The 16,480-nt window shown below is 38.6% G+C and overlaps 1 protein-coding gene across 1 annotated transcript in view; it reads left to right on the forward strand.

Annotated features, from left to right (window-relative positions):
* The window catches only part of DCDC1 (doublecortin domain containing 1), a 632,177-nt gene extending 617,567 nt beyond the window's left edge, over window positions 1-14,610 (forward strand). The window contains exons 39-40 of the mRNA XM_037839043.1: window positions 12,331-12,404; window positions 14,258-14,610. The gene's annotated coding sequence lies outside the window, so the exon portion shown is untranslated. The remainder of the gene's footprint in view (window positions 1-12,330; window positions 12,405-14,257) is intronic.
* Window positions 14,611-16,480: the final 1,870 nt, after the last annotated feature.

Consider the following 16,480-nt stretch of genomic DNA (forward strand, 5'->3'; position numbering starts at 1 on the left):
GGTGCTAAGTTAGGCAAGGTAAGCTACGTTGGATGCCCAATTCAAGGTGGGAGGGGCCATCCTGTGCATGAGAGAGCTCTCACCTTATCATCAGGACATGGCCAGGCAGCGAGGGTCTCTCGTGAGCTCCTTCCCTGCCCCAATGGCTGTATGTATCTGTAACAAGACACAAACCTCACTCACCCAAGTACTTTCCTTGAGCCTAAGTGCCCACCATTAAAGAGCGCAGCGTTTTTTCCTTTACAGCATTTCTCTCTCTCTTTTATGTCTTTCTTTTTCGTTACTAAGACTGAAGTCTGATATTAATGGAAAAACCATTAAAAAAAACTATTATCCTATGAGGTAAAGTGAATGCAGTCAACTGTAAAAGGAAGAATTATCGATCAATTTCAGTTAAACCTTGCTTGTCTGACACTTTGCAGCTGAGGAATGTGTTTTTATTGCCTGGCCAGATAGTTCAGATTTCCGGTCAGTCTTAGTAAAGACCACTTTTATAACATTGATAAAATTTTATCACAGAGTTATGAAAACAAAATTAGATTCATAACTCACATCAGGCCTTGAAAGGGATGCCTCTATAAATTTTACAAACTTTATCAAGCTCTAATGCATCTATTCTAATAAAGTTTTTTTTAAAATAGCAACTTCTACTGAACTTCAAATATTTAGGTATGTGTGTCTAAAAATAAGTATATATATGTACATATATTTTTTTTCTATCTTACAGGGAAAAAACACTTCTTTCACCTCCTTTTTTTTTTTTTTTTTATGTTTTTTTTTTTAATCATCATTTTATTGAGATATATTCACATACCACGCAGTCATACAAAACAAATTGTACTTTCGATTGTTTACAGTACCATTACATAGTTGTACATTCATCACCTAAATCAATCCCTGACACCTTCATTAGCACACACACAAAAATAACAAGAATAATAATTAGAGTGAAAAAGAGCAATTGAAGTAAAAAAGAACACTAGGTACCTTTGTCTGTTTGTTTGCTTCCCCTACTTTTCTACACATCGATCCATAAACTAGACAAAGTGGAGTTTGGTCCTTATGGCATTCCCAATCCCACTGTCACCCCTCATAAGCTACATTTTTATACAACTGTCTTCGAGATTCATGGGTTCTGGGTTGTAGTTTAATAGTTTCAGGTATCCACCACCAGCTACCCCAATTCTTTAGAACCTAAAAAAGGTTGTCTAAAGTGTGCGTAAGAGTGCCCACCAGAGTGATCTCTCGGCTCGTTTTGGAATCTCTCTGCCACTGAAGCTTATTTCATTTCCTTTCACATCCCCCTTTTGGTCAAGAAGATGTTCTCCATCCCACGATGCCGGGTCTACATTCCTCCCCGGGAGTCATATTCCACGTTGCCAGGGAGATTCACTTCCCTGGGTGTCTGATCCCACGTAGGGGGGAGGGCAGTGATTTCACCTTTCAAGTTGGCTTAGCCAGAGAGAGAGGGCCACATCTGAGCAACAAAGAGGCATTCAGGAGGAGACTCTTAGGCACAAATACAGGGAGGCCTAGCCTCTCCTTTGCAGCAACCGTCTTCCCAAGGGTAAAACTTATGGTAGAGGGCTCAACCCATCAAACCACCAGTCCCCTATGTCTGTGGTCATGTTAGCAACCATGGAGGTGGGGTAGGCGAATACCCCTGCATTCTCCACAGGCTCCTCAAGGGGGCACTACATCGTTTTTTTTTTTTTTTTTTTCATTGTTTTTTTTTTATTTTTTTTTTTTCTTTTTTTTTTTTTTAACTTTCCCTTCTTTTTTCAAATCAACTGTATGAAAAAAAAAGTTAAAAAGAAAACAAACATACAATAAAAGAACATTTCAAAGAGACCATAGCAAGGGAGTAAGAAAAAGACAACTAACCTAAGATAACTGCTTAACTTCCAACATGTTCCTACTTTACCCCAAGAAAGTTACATACTATAGCAACATTTCAGTGAACTTGTTCCTACTACATCCATCAGAAATTAACAGACCATAGTCATTTCTGGGCATCCCCAGAACGTTAAATAGCTTATCTGTTCTTCTTGGATTATTGTTCCCCCTTCCTTAATTGCTCTCTACTGCTAGTTCCCCTACATTTGTTTTACATTTTTCAAAGTTCACATTAGTGGTAGCATATAATATTTCTCTTTTTGTGCCTGGCTTATTTCGCTCAGCATTATGTCTTCAAGGTTCATCCATGTTGTCATATGTTTCACCAGATCGTTCCTTCTTACTGCCGCGTAGTATTCCATCGTGTGTATATACCACATTTTATTTATCCACTCATCTGTTGATGGACATTTGGGTTGTTTCCATCTCTTGGCAATTGTGAATAATGCTGCTATGAACATTGGCGTGCAGATATCTGTTCGTGTCACTGCTTTCCGATCTTCCGGGTATATCCCGAGAAGTGCAATCGCTGGATCGAATGGTAGCTCTATCTCTAGTTTTCTAAGGAACTGCCAGACTGACTTCCAGAGTGGCTGAACCATTATACAGTCCCACCAACAATGAATAAGAGTTCCAATTTCTCGACATCCCCTCCAGCATTTGTAGTTTCCTGTTTGTTTAATGGCAGCCATTCTAACCGGTGTTAGATGGTATCTCATTGTGGTCTTAATTTGCATCTCTCTAATAGCTAGTGAAGCTGAACATTTTTTCATGTGTTTCTTGGCCATTTGTATTTCCTCTTCAGAGAACTGTCTTTTCATATCTTTTGCCCATTTTATAATTGGGCTGTCTGTACTATTGTCATTGAGTTGTAGGATTTCTTTGTATATGCAAGATATCAGTCTTTTGTCAGATACATGGTTTCCAAAAATTTTTTCCCATTGAGTTGGCTGCCTCTTTACCTTTTTGAGAAATTCCTTTGAGGTGCAGAAACTTCTAAGCTTGAGGAGTTCCCATTTATCTATTTTCTCTTTTGTTGCTTGTGCTTTGGGTGTAAAGTCTAGGAAGTGGCCTCCTAATACAAGGTCTTGAAGATGTTTTCCTACATTATCTTCTAGGAGTTTAATGGTACTTTCTTTTATATTGAGATCTTTGGTCCATTTTGAGTTAATTTTTGTGTAGGGGGTGAGGTAGGGGTCCTCTTTCATTCTTTTGGATATGGATATCCAACTCTCCCAGCCCCATTTGTTGAAAAAACCATTATGGCTCAGTTCGGTGACTTTGGGGGCCTTATCAAAGATCAGTCGGCCATAGATCTGAGGGTCTATCTCTGAATTCTCAATTCGATTCCATTGATCTATATGTCTATCTTTGTGCCAGTACCATGCTGTTTTGGCAACTGTGGCTTTATAATAAGCTTCAAAGTGAGGGAGTGTAAGTCCTCCCACTTCGTTTTTCTTTTTTAAAGTGTCTTTAGCAATTCGAGGCATCTTCCCTTTCCAAATAAATTTGATAACTAGCTTTTCCAAGTCTGCAAAGTAGGTTGTTGGAATTTTGATTGGGATTGCATTGAATCTGTAGATGAGTTTGGGTAGAATTGACATCTTAATGACATTTAGCCTTCCTATCCATGAACATGGAATATTTTTCCATCTTTTAAGGTCCCCTTCTATTTCTTTTAGTAGAGTTATGTAGTTTTCTTTGTATAGGTCTTTTACATCTTTGGTTAAGTTTATTCCTAGGTACTTGATTTTTTTAGTTGCTATTGAAAATGGTATCTTTTTCTTGAGTGTCTCTTCAGTTTGTTCATTTCTAGCATATAGAAACATTACTGACTTATGTGCATTAATCTTGTATCCCGCTACTTTGCTAAATTTGTTTATTAGCTCTAGTAGGTGTATCGTTGATTTCTCAGGGTTTTCTAGATATAAGATCATATCATCTGCAAACAATGACAGTTTTACTTCTTCTTTTCCAATTTGGATGCCTTTTATTTCTTTGTCTTGCCGGATTGCCCTGGCTAGCACTTCCAGCACAATGTTGAATAACAGTGGTGATAGTGGGCATCCTTGTCTTGTTCCTGATCTTAGAGGGAAGGCTTTCAGTCTCTCACCATTGAGTACTATGCTGGCTGTGGGTTTTTCATATATGCTCTTTATCATGTTGAGGAAGTTTCCTTCAATTCCTACCTTTTGAAGTGTTTTTATCAAAAAGGGATGTTGGATTTTGTCAAATGCTTTTTCAGCATCTATTGAGATGATCAATTGATTTTTCCCTTTCGAGTTTTTAATGTGTTGTAATACATTGATTGTTTTTCTTATGTTGAACCATCCTTGCATGCCTGGAATGAACCCCACTTGGTCATGGTGTATGATTTTTTTAATGTGTCTTTGGATTCGATTTGCAAGTATTTTGTTGAGGATTTTTGCGTCTATATTCATTAGGGAGATTGGCCGGTAGTTTTCCTTTTTTGTAGCATCTTTGCCTGGTTTTGGTATTAGATTGATGTTAGCTTCATAAAATGAGTTAGGTAGTGTTCCATTTTTTTCAATGTTTTGAAAGAGTTTGAGTAAGATTGGTGTCAGTTCTTTCTGGAAAGTTTGGTAGAATTCCCCTGTGAAGCCATCTGGCCCTGGGCATTTATTTGTGGGAAGATTTTTGATGACTGATTGGATCTCTTTGCTTGTGATGGGTTGGTTGAGGTCTTCTATTTCTTCTCTGGTCAGTCTAGGTTGTTCATATGTTTCCAGGAAATTGTCCATTTCTTCTACATTATCCAGTTTGTTGCCATACAGTTGTTCATAATATCCTCTTATAATTTTTTTAATTTCTTCAGGATCTGCAGTTATGTCACCTTTTTCATTCATTATTTTGTTTATATGGGTCTTCTCTCTTTTTGATTTTGTCAGTCTAGCTAGGGGCTTGTCAATCTTGTTGATCTTCTCAAAGAACCAACTTTTGGTGATATTTATCCTTTCTATTGTTTTTTTTGTTCTCTATGTCATTTATTTCTGCTTTAATCCTTGTTATTTCTTTTCTTGTACTTGGTTTAGGATTGGTTTGCTGTTCATTTTCTAGCTTCTTCAGTTGATCCATTAGTTCTTTGATTTTGGCTCTTTCTTCCTTTTTAATATATGTGTTTAGTGCTATAAATTTCCCCCTTAGCACTGCTTTTGCTGCATCCCATAGGTTTTGGTATGTTGTGTTCTCATTTTCATTCGTCTCTATATATTTAGCAATTTCTCTTGCTATTTCTTCTTTAACCCACTGATTGTTTAGGAGTGTGTTGTTTAACCTCCAGGTATTTGTGAATTTTCTAAGTCTCTGATGGTTATTGACTTCTAATTGTATTCCATTGTGGTCAGAGAATGTGCTTTGAATAATTTCAATCTTTTTAAATTTATTGAGGCTTGTTTTATGACCCAGCATATGATCTATTCTGGAGAAAGTTCCGTGAGCACTAGAAAAGTATGTGTATCCTGGTGATTTGGGATGTAATGTCCTGTAGATGTCTGTTAAATCTAATTCATTTATCAGATTGTTTAGGTTTTCAATTTCCTTATTGGTCTTCTGTCTGGTTGATCTATCTATAGGAGAGAGTGATGTGTTGAAGTCTCCCACAATTATTGTGGAAACATCAATTGCTTCCTTTAGTTTTGCCAATGTTTCTCTCATGTATTTTGTGGCACCTTGATTGGGTGCATAGACATTTACGATTGTTATTTCTTCTTGCTGAATTGCCCCTTTTATTAGTATGTAGTGGCCTTCTTTGTCTCTCAAAACATCCCTGCATTTGAAGTCTATTTTATCTGAGATTAATATTGCTACACCTGCTTTCTTTTGGCTGTAGCTTGCATGAAATATTTTTTTCCATCCTTTCACTTTCAGTTTCTTTGTGTCCCTGTGTCTAAGATGAGTCTCTTGTATGCAACATATTGATGGTTCATTTTTTTTGATCCATTCTGCGAATCTATATCTTTTAATTGGGGAGTTTAATCCATTTACATTCAACGTTAAAACCGTGAAGGCATTTCTTGAATCGGCCATCTTATCCTTTGGATTATGTTTGCCATATTTTTCCCTCTCTCTATTAATATCCTTTATTGTACCCATACCGAATCTCTTTAGTACTGAACCTTTCTCCAAGTCTCTCTGTCCTGTCTTTGTTTCTCTGTCTGTAGGGCTCCGTTTAGTATCTCCAGTAGGGCAGGTCTCTTGTTAGCAAATTCTCTCAGCATTTCTTTGTCTGTGAAAAATTTAAGCTCTCCCTCAAATTTGAAGGAGAGCTTTGCTGGATAAAGTATTCTTGGCTGGAAATTCCTCTCACTCAGAATTTTAAATATATCGTGCCACTGCCTTCTCGCCTCCATGGTGGCTGCTGAGTAGTCACTACTTAGTCTTATGCTGTTTCCTTTGTATGTGGTGAATTGCTTTTCTCTTGCTGCTTTCAGAACTTGCTCCTTCTCTTCTATGTTTGACAGTGTGATCAGTATATGTCTCGGAGTGGGTTTTTTTTGGATTTATTCTATTTGGAGTTCGCTGAGCATTTATGATTTGTGTATTTATGTTGTTTAGAAGATTTGGGAAGTTTTCCCCAACAATTTCTTTGAATACTCTTCCTAGACCTTTACCCTTTTCTTCCCCTTCTGGGACACCAATGAGTCTTATATTCGGACGTTTCATATTATCTATCATATCCCTGAGGTCCATTTCGAGTTTTTCAATTTTTTTCCCCATTCTTTCTTTTATGTTTTCATTTTCCATTCTGTCATCTTCCAGGTCACTGATTCGTTGTTCAACTTCCTCTAGTCTTGTACTATGAGTGTCCAGAATCTTTTTAATTTGGTCAACAGTTTCTTTAATTTCCATAAGATCATCCATTTTTTTATTTAGTCTTGCAATGTCTTCTTTATGCTCTTCTAGGGTCTTCTTGATTTCCTTCATATCCCGTACTAGGGTCTCATTGTTCATCTTTAGTTCTTTGAGTAGCTGCTCTAGGTGTGTCTCTTCTGGTCTTTTGATTTGGGTGCTTGGGCTTGGGTTATCCATATCGTCTGGTTTTTTCATATGCTTTATAATTTTCTGTTGTTTTTGGCCTCGTGGCATTTGCTGACCTTGATAGGGTTCTTTTAGGGTTTGTAGACCAGTTGAAGTCCTTATCTCTAATTTATCAGATCTACAGCTTCGTGGAGTACACTTTCTCTAACTAACCAGCAGGTGGCGTCCACAAGCCACCTGTTCTCCACAAGCCAGATCTCCCCTGCTTAGCCTTTTTGGTGAGTGGGGGAGTGAGTCTTGTGGGGCCCAATTGGTGTCCCAAGCTTGCGTGTGTAGTTGGTGTTGCCTGCCCTGTATGTGGGGCGTGTTTCTGGGCAGTCGGGGAGGGGGGGTGGCCCTAACAATCAAATCTCCCTGATGATCCTAGAGTTTTAAAGCTACTGCAATAGTCTAATCCTTCAGTTCAGTCCTGCCACAGTTTGTCTCTGCCACTGACCCACAAGTCTTTGGTATTGGCGTATGGCTCCTGAGACTTGCAAGTGGGCCCCTCTTCCAGGCTGTGCACCCCGGGTCCTCTGTTGAGGGATGACTGTGCTATGTCGCAGGTGAGTGCCGTCCCCCCAGGGCAGTTCTGGGCTGCTGGGCTGTGTTGGGAGGCTCCCAGTCTGCTCAAATGATGGCTGAATGGGGCTCTGTTAATTCACACTGCTCCCCCTTCCCAGCTCTGGGACATTCAGCTGAGGTTGCAGGGAAGGCTAATGTCCACGCCCAGTTTTGTGGTGTGTGCCTGTTATTTGAAGCACTTCCGTCACACTGGGTTGTCTGGGGCAGCTCTGGGCTATGGGGCTGGCAATGGGCAGGAGTGTTTCCTGTCCACCAGGATGGTGGCTGTGAGCGGACACCCCCCTTTTCTTGGGAAGTTGTGTTGTTTAGTGAATTTTCTCAGCCACTGGATTATTGCCTTTTGTCTCAGAGCTCTCTTAGTTCTGCTCTTGACTTGACGTGCCCAAATTTCAATTCTTTGAAGCTTTCTGTATTGAGCTTCTTAGAGTAATTGTTTTAGAAAAAGCAAAAAGGATTTAAAAAAAAAAAAAAAAAAAAAAAAAAAAACGGCCCTCCTCAGAGATCTAATGGGTTATTGAAATGCTAATAGACAAAGCAACCAGGGCCATTAAGGAAAGGTGCCCAGGGCAGAGAGATCAGCCTTGCTTCGGGATTTGCATATGCGCTTCAAGGCCTGATCTCCGCCCTTCCCCTTTCTGTGTTCACCAGAACTCCAAAAATCCTTTGCTTTTATTTTGGATTTTTTCGTGTTGTTTTTTTTCTATGCCTGTCTCCTCTCTGCTGGGCTGGCTGCTCTCAGAGTCTCTGGTGTCTGGCCTCAGTCTATCTATGGTTGGAGTTTGAATCAGTAGAATGAGTTTCCGGTAAGAGCAGCCACTGCAATTCTCCCTTCTCCTTCCTGGAGCTGACAGCCCCTCCTCCCCCGGGACTGAGCCTGGCAGGGAGGGGCGCGGGTCCCCTGGCCGCAAAAACTTACAGATTTCGCTGATCTCAGCAGTTCCACGTTTTCATGAGTGTTGTATGAAGTATGCCCAAAGACAGATTGCTCTGTGGTGTCCAGTCCACGCAGTTCCTGGCTTTTTACCTACTTTCCTGGAGGAGTAACTAAAACATACAGCTCACCAGTCTGCCATCTTGCCCCGCCTCTTCACCTCCTTTTAAACAGAAGACTTACAAAAAAGCCAAATATTTGGATGGCTGAAAATTCTTTGAATTTAAGCAAATCCTCATCTATAAAACAAATCTGTGTGATTTATCCTTAAAATTTCTCCTTAAAAAAACCTTGATTTTTCATGGGCAGATCTTTAAGAATTATCAATGCTTAAATAAAATCAACTGCAAAAGATCCCAAAATTCATAGTCAGATATGTCACAATCAAGGGCAATGTTAGCCATAGGAATTTTGTGTTCCAGTGAAATCCTGTATATGTTTCCTAGTTTTTCCAGTCTGTGAAGTGTCCTATTTTTTTTAATTGCATATACTGTACTCATGTTTTGTCTCCCCAACTAGATGGTAAGTGCCTGAAGGGCAGAGAAACTCACTTCTATTTCTCTAGGACAGGGTTCTGCCTGTCATTCCCAGTGCCACAGTAACACGACAGGAAGATCGGGTTGAACTATCTTGTATTCTTGTGCTGGTCCACCAAACAGAAATTACAGCAGCACAATGGGAGTAGAGAATCTGCTTTATGGAATTTCATTTCTGCCAGCTATTCAGGAAGTATAATCCTCTGAGTGAAGTTCAGTCAAGTTATAGTTGCATAGTCCTTTCTGCTTTTCAGAGGCAAGAATCACTTCTCAAAATTTTTCAAATAGAAAAACTGTCATGGCATGAACTTGGCACCTAATATTTTAAAAACATGTCTTTTATGATTATATATTTTGTTTTCAAATACCAATTTGGAAGAAACATCCAAAAATTATGTGAAGTTACTTATAAAAGAACTGACATTCAAAATCTCAACAGACTATTATAAAGCAGTTCTAAAACTGGTTCATGTTTTCCTTTGAGAATCTTTTGAAAAGTCATAAACTCACAAAATGTGCATCCAAAAAAGACATATTTTTTTTTCATACCGTTTAATGGGATTCACCGATCTACGTGAAAACATCCATGAACTTTCCAAGTAAAGAACTCCTGATATAAGAAGATATTTCTGTTTTCCATAATCTTTAAGGTTTCGGGGACATAGATTTCAAAATACATGTGAAATGAAAGCACATTCTAACTTTCTCTGTGATAATATGTTATCTTGTTGTAGTCAATAACAGTAAACCATGAAGAGCTCATATCATCTTTGGATGTAATTTTTGCATCTATGAATCTTAAGCAAGTGGGAAAGAAGGAAATATAAACTTCCTTAAACAGTGTTATTAATTTTCGGCATTCCTTGGAGAAATCCATTATTACCTAGAAGAAAAAAAGCTAATTAAGTAGACATTTCTTTGCAGTCACAAAGCCTTTTGACTTGCTACTCTTATAAGCAGAAGGAATACGTGCCGTTTCCCTTTTGTCTGTCAGGAGAATAACGGGATGGTGGCAGGTCTGGCAGTTGGGAGCTGAAACTCAACAGAAGAGAGGAGGTGAATGTCTGCAGACTGCCTGGAAATACCGCTGCCTAGAAGTAGAAAATTGGGGTATCTTGTGTTGAAAACCCTGGCTGTCTTCACTGCTGCACTTTTAAGGCTTTATATAAGATGGGGGTGTTTCCAAATTTTCATATAACTTTCTTATTTTATGTCAAGTCATGTTACAACTACATTTCAGTTAATTTAGTTAAACTTCACTGTAGTCTCAGTCAGGAATCATGTGTAAAGTGCTTTTTAAACCTTCTTTAAGATATTGTTTAGAAACATCTTTAAAACTTGCATTTTTATCTGAAAAATGTATTGGATTATATGGATAACTATTTCTGAAGTCAGTGTATTCTAGCTGCAAAACATCAAATTAAATGTCGCTGTCATTTGTAAGAGGTCTCAGATGAGCAAAGAGCATTGGACATCCTGCAAGACTGCTCTGTGTTATTCTGTACTTTGTTCCCAGAGCCCAGCACAGTGCCCGGAACACAGTAGTTGCTTATTAAATCTTTGTTTGATACCAAATGAAGAGCTAAGTTTCAACCCTGGTTGTGTTTCTTCTTCTTTTTTTCTTTATTAATTTTATTTATAAACGCTCCATATCCACAATATATACATTCCCCCTTTCCCTCCTCAGTGCATCCCGTGGTAACCTGTAATCTACTTTCTGTTTCTGCGAATCTGCTATTTCTAGACATCTCTTATAAGTGACATCATGCAATATTTGTCCTTATGTGTCTTGCTTATTTCACTGAGCATAATGTTTTCCATGATGTGGTATATCTCAGAACTTCATTCTTTCTTATGGCTGAATAATACTCCATTGTGTGTATCTACAACATTTTATATATATAAATTCATTTGTTCATGAACACTTGGGTTGCTTACATCTTTTGACATTGTGGATTATGTTTCTATAAACATTATTCTCAAATATCTGTTTGAGACCCTGTTTCCATATTCTTTGGTTATATACCTAGAAGTTGAATTGCCGTATCATATGGTAATAATTCTATATTTAATGTTTTGAGGAACCACCCTATTGCTTGCCACAGTGGCTGCATCCTGGTTGTGTTTCTTACTACCCAAGGGACATATCAATTTTCTTATCTGTGAAATGAGACTAATATTTTCTTCCAGCTTCACAAAGTTGTTTGTAGCATCCGATGAGATAAAATATGTAAAAGTACATTTCCTTCTTTTCTGAAGAGCTGGATAATCTTCAAAATTCGGCATATATTCTCAAAGAAGTAAAATTGTGTTATCCTTGGTTGGTGGGGTGGGGAGGGACCATAGACTTAGAATTCAAAATAAGACATTATTTTTTTTTTAATGAGAATTTTAATGCTGAAAGAAAAGAACAAGTGCTCAATAGCCAGAGGTGAGTGACCACCACACCCAGGCCTTAAAACATCAAAATTATAAGCTTTCTTTTATTCACACATATGATCTGTCAGCTTACAGCTGCCTGTGGCCAGCAGAGGAGGAGAATTACGTGACACTCAGGTAGTGGAGGAGAAAGGAACTTCCTGTCCTCAACAGGGGAGGGGAAAGAGGATACTGTAGTTGAAAATCAACAAAAATTATTTTAAGGAATGCTGATAGCAAGCATTCATAGGATTGTGGGGTCCTCAATAACTGAAGAAGTTTGAAATTCTCCAAACCCAGAGAGAATTGAACATAATTTATTCATATAACAAATATTTGTGGAATTCCTGTAATACGGCAGCATTGCTTTAGGTGTTGGGAATGTAGTGATGAACAAGACAGAAGCTGAGCTCTCAGACCTTACCATCCTAGAAGGCATATAGTCAATTAAAAAGCAAACACATAGGTACAAAAACAACTAGTGATAAATGTTATGAAAGAAAGAAAACTGGATAAAGGGACAGAAAGTAACCAGACAAGTTAATATTTGAATGTACATGGTTGTCAACAAAAAATATTTGTTGGGTGAATAGATAAGTGAATGGTAATGCAAAAAATATTTGTCTGCAGTAGATAATAACTACAATGTGCTACTTTGGGCACATGCTTTTATAGAATGTGGGGAAGAGAGCAGTAGAATTGGAGTTAGTAAATAAGGAATTATCTCTGGCATCACTCAAAGCTGTGTGACTTTGGGAAATTCACCTCTCCTATCTGTGTCTCAAATACAGACTTGCAAATACTACCTGATTCATGAATGCTGAGGACTCTCAACTTTTATATATCCTGGCTTCTGACAGAGGCAAAAGATAACAAATCTTGAGATGTTACCAGAAATGTTTCTGAGTCTATATTTCTCTTTCTCAGGACCCCAAGAGATCATCATCATCATCACCACAGTCAGTGCCAGGAGTGTCAGGGGGGAGAGTGTGGTCGAGCAGGTAGGAGCACTGTGCTGCTATCATCTATTCATCAGACATGAAGCTCGTGCTCTACCTGCTCTAGCCTGTTTCATTCTTGCAACTATTATTAGCTCCATTTTGCAGATCCAAAAACTGAGGCAACAAAGTTAAGAAACCTGCTTAAGGTCTTCTGGGTAATAAGTGGCAGAGTAGTGCCAGACACTAAAAGCATGGGCACGGAAACCTCTACCTAACGGTTATCCCTTGTTCACTCCCGTGTACTGTGTGCCAAGTATTTGTTACATCAAATTCAGTTTGGCATTAGGCAGATAACCCTCCTTTGTGTCATGAAAAAAGTGCACAGAGGAGGAGAAGAAAAAGAGATGATAAATACAAAGTGTTCCTTACTTGCCTCTTTGATTGAACTCAGAAGAAGCAACTTTTTTTTTTTTTGCTACCACTCTCTGAGCTTCTGGAATCTCTCTGTCTGCTCTCTGTTTGAACTTGGGGAAACATAAAACTGATATTTTCTCTGTTCCTGGAGCTTTCAGAATCCCAAAGCATTTGGTTTCGATTAAATCCGTTGACCGAGGCATTATAATTCGGCTTCAACACAGATGATCCCATCACATGCCGCTTTATCTAACCTAACTGCTTATTACAGTAACAGAGTACACTAGTCAGGGGGGCAGGGGTAGGGTTGCGGCGAGAAGGTCACTCAGGTTTAGCAGCCACATGTACACAGCAGGATGGTGTCCTTTTAGAATTGAGAGGAGCATGTATGTGCATTTATATAAGCTTTTCTTTTCTTTCTTTTTCTTTTTTGCCTGAATCTAAATTATAGAGATTTTAATAGCTCCAGTAATTAGACAAGTATGCAGTCAACCCCATTATGTTCCTGTGTAATATCACACTCCCTAAGGCCCACCTTCCCTGCTTGCTGGGCTCCCTACATGGGCCCCTTTCCCCCTTATTTTCTACCATAGGGAGGTAGTTTTCTTTTCAAAGAGCTTACTGTTCACATTGTTTTTGTTCTCTCAATCCGGAGGTTGGATTTGCTTTCTCAGGGGTTTCATCATTGCATTGCCCAGTTGTGTAAGAAAAGGACAGAGCAGGGTCTGGCCATTCATTTGCATTCCCCACAGTGCATTCCCCACAGAGCATGGTGGGCACAATAACCACAGAGAAGGGACTTAGCACAATGCCTGGCACAGGGTAGACCTTCAAAATTATTTACAATGGAGTGTCTTTAAGAAACATTTGATGGTTCAATTATTAATTGACCATTAAGGGAGCAGAACAAAATGCCCAGATTCACTATCTTAAATCCTGGACTTTTCCAGAGAAAATTACTTTCTAACTCCCTGATTGCCTCTCATTATTTTTTCTCTTTTGTGTTTTGTAATTTTCTATTACTCACAGTGATATTTCAGTTCATTAGTATGGATAACTTCTCAGCAGGTGCTGAGAGCTCTATCTTGAGATGTATTAGACATCTTGGATTTTTTCTTGTTTTTATTTCCTCCAGAACTGAAAACAAAACAAAAACAAAACCAACAACAACAAAAAACTTTTAGTGATATGAAATTAAGGACAGGATGTGCTGTATTTATAAAATAATTCAGTTTATCTAATCAAGAGATTGACTTTTTCCGTATGCATACACTTTTGTTTCTAAGGGTTGTCAGAAAGCAGCTTTCATCACCATTTGTATTGTATTTGGGGTTTTTTTGTTTTTTTTTTTCATGAAGATATTCCCAAAAATAATTAAAGAAAGAACCCTGGGATTTAGCAGCATCCTGAGGTCACATTTACCTATCCAGCCAAAAAAAAAAAAAAATAGGAAAATAAAAAAATAAAAAAATAAATTATTAATTATCTTTCCTTCACAGACATCCAAGAGTTGTCCCCTGAAAGCAGTTCTATGAAACAGTCTATGAAGTTGGTCCCCAAACTACTTGGAAAAAGAAAAAGAAAAACATTGTAAAGACAAATGTTTAAGTTGCTTTTGTAATTGAATTCATTGTAATTGGCAAACTGGTATTCTCTTTTCTCTATAACGTGGGTATCACACAGACTGAAAGTGGTGTGGACAGTAGTAGAGAGACTCAAATGTCAGTGGTATTTTCTAAGACTATATCTGAAATCTTTTCTACAAAGGGGTAAAAAGTGTCATCAGATATTTCTAATGGATTCTCACAATGCTTTCTCGCAATTTACAACTCAAATAAATCTTGTTTTAAAACTTTTTTAGGCTCTAATGACTGAAAATGTTAAGCTAAATATTTTGTTTAAACAAGTAAAGACGAAGGGGGTATATGAGCAAATTAGAATGCATGCAGAGCGGCCTCTGCCGCGGTGGTTTCCGCTCGAAGAGAATGGTTAATTCAGACGCGCCGTATTCTTGTCACTCCTTGCAAGAAAGGCCGCCCTAGGAGGAACCTGAACGTTCAGCATTTTGCTCCTGGTCAGGATTGATTCCAGATGTGGAAAGTGAATGCTAGAAAGGATTTGGAAAATAGAGTGGAAATGAAAAATCCTGCAGGCCATTTGAGTGTTGATGACAGATGAGGTAGGTATTTCCAGGTAACTAATGAACTTGCTGGGAGCTTGGAGAGTGCTTAGTCCAGGCGCTATTTAATGATATTTAATGGGCAGGAAAGGTCCAGCTGAGAGGCGGTAGCTTGTCCCCATGCACTGTGCACCAAGAGCAGGAGGAAACACGTCCTGGCACTAACACATAAATATTCACAACTGAGGCATGGGGTACTCTGTAAATGAACTGAGTGTAAGTATTTTTCTAAAGCTAGTCCATAATTTGTAAATACGTATTTCTTTCAACATTCCATTGCTAGATTTATCATGACTATTTCATTATTTGGAGAAATATTGAATAAGTATTCTCTACGTGCAAGTCAGTAAGGTAAGATAAGAGGCAGAATAGCAAAGTCATTACAAGCACAGGTCTTGGAGTGATCTATGACTTGGTTGCCCAGACATGGATTTATATGTCGGCTCTGCCAATTCCAAACTCTATTTTGGGCAAGTTATTCTAAGCCCCAGTTTTCTTGTTAAAATGATTATACTACTATATCTATTTTAGAATAGTTGTTAGAATTAAGTGAGATCATATATGTAAAACACTTAGCACAACACTTGTAGGGTAAGTGCTTGATAAATGTAAAGCTAACATAATAATTATTGTCATTCTAAGAATGGGAATTGGGAAAGCTGGTGACTCATAATCTCAGCATGGAAAGATTTTAATCTCTAGTAGTGGAGATTCTATGACTTACAAGCCATTTATATCATCAGCTGCTATCTGTCTATTATTTTCTTACTTAATATTGGTGTCAGACTTCTTAGTTGTAAGCAACAGAAATCTGTTCAAAACATAAGCAACCAGGATATCACTGGGTGTATAACAGGGTGCTCACAGAATTGAAGGGATGCCAGAGAACAAGCCTTGGAAATAGATTGGAAGCCCAAGAAGCAGAAGACAGGGAGCAGAGCAGGAGACAACAGCAACTCTCAGGTAGCCAGGGCAGCTAGGCAAGTTGAGTGACTTCCCATCGTTACCTTTCGTCCCTGGTCACTAGCACAAAACTCAAAGTCTCAGGAGAAGAGATTGTGTCTGATTGTCCAGGAGCAGTGTGCATGCCTGGGCTGTACGAGTGGACATAGAAAGGCAGGATCTATAGTAAATCAGTCCCTGAGATTACCCTTCCACCTTGATCATGGACACCAGGGAAAATTATAAAGAAGGAAAATATATGCTGGATGGCCAAACACATAAATGCCCATCATTACTCATCCAACCTTCTATAATGCATCCCACAGAATTTTCACTTTGTTTTAAGCCGTGTGCTCTAGGGTGTTATGATCACATTGCTCAAGTGACATTTCTAGATTGTGAAGGCTGAAGAAGACTTAAAGGCAATCTCCAGTTTCTCTTAAGTGAGTCCAAAAGGAAAGAAGTACCCAGACTCCATCTCCAACCTCTCCTTTTCCAAGATTTTCCAGTTAGGTTGCTGAACAGGTGACAATGCTCTAAGAAGAGAGCTCGTCTGAAAACATGCACATACACAAACACCCAGACTAACAGAACCAAAATG

This window comes from Choloepus didactylus, chromosome 6 (genome assembly GCF_015220235.1).
Source record: "Choloepus didactylus isolate mChoDid1 chromosome 6, mChoDid1.pri, whole genome shotgun sequence".
NCBI classification, from domain to species: Eukaryota; Metazoa; Chordata; class Mammalia; order Pilosa; family Megalonychidae; genus Choloepus; species Choloepus didactylus.